The sequence below is a fragment of the Nicotiana tomentosiformis genome, chromosome 5 (assembly GCF_000390325.3).
Source record: "Nicotiana tomentosiformis chromosome 5, ASM39032v3, whole genome shotgun sequence".
Lineage (NCBI taxonomy): Eukaryota > Viridiplantae > Streptophyta > Magnoliopsida > Solanales > Solanaceae > Nicotiana > Nicotiana tomentosiformis.
Window position 1 is genome coordinate 111,572,054 of NC_090816.1, and position 973 is coordinate 111,573,026.

At 41.9% G+C, this 973-nt stretch overlaps 1 non-coding gene across 1 annotated transcript; it reads left to right on the plus strand.

The window, feature by feature from the left end:
- Positions 1–868: 868 nt before the first annotated feature.
- On the plus strand, positions 869–973 carry LOC117279102 (small nucleolar RNA R71). The gene has a single exon (XR_004509492.1). It is a non-coding gene; the product is annotated as a small nucleolar RNA R71 (small nucleolar RNA).

Genomic DNA, 973 nt, shown 5'->3' on the forward strand with positions numbered 1-973 from the left:
AGGATCTTCTTCAAGAATTTGGCATAAGCTGACATTTGTGAGAGCACTTATGTGAATGGAAATTTTACATGAACCTGTTTCAGCATATTCAGAAATCTTCCAAACTGGTTGTCCAGCTTTTCTCTTCTTTGCTTTTGAGGGAAGGGTAAAACATGCATATACTGGCTCTCTTCAGGTTCCTCCCTTCTCGAAGTTTCTCCCTTCTTCTTTTTCCCAGCTTTTATCTGGGCCTTCTTCTTTTTATCAACATCATTCTTCAGCTGCTCCCCACTTTCTTTTTCAAGTTTCACATCTTTTTGGATCGGGGTGGGATCTTTCAACACTTGCCCACTTCTCAGAGTTACATCATTCACTGTTTCTTTGGGATTTCTCTTAGTATTAGCGGGGAGAGTTCCTAGAACCCTCTTAAAAAATATTGTTGCAATCTGTCCCACTTGTCGCTCCAAGTTTCGCAAACCAGTGCCCAATTCTTTGATAGCTGCTCCATGATCATCCAACCTCTCATCTGTCTTGATAATGAAGGCCTTCATTAGATCCTCTAGACCAGGCTGAATGGGTTGTTGAGGCTGAAAATCTGCCTCTGCTGATTTTGGTATACTGTAGCTCCTTGTCCCTGCGGTCTAGAGTTATTTTGTTGCCAAGTATTCGCACAGATGTGTTAGCATCAACCTGGTGAACACTAGTCGATCTTCTTCTTTCAACACTCTCAGAGGGCCACTGATTTGTATCTTCAAATAACTCATCAAGGATTGTGACTATCTCCTATGTAGTCTTCTTCATCAACGGGCCTTCAGCTGCATTGCTTAATGTTCCGCGTGAGGCCGGTGTCACTCCATCCCAAAAGTCCTGGAGTTGCATCCATAGTTCAATTCCACTATGTTGGCACTTTCGAAATCTCCTTAAACCTCTCCCATGCTTCAAAAATAATTTTCGTCTCTTTCTGGCAGAAGTTATGAATTTCTATTCTAAACTT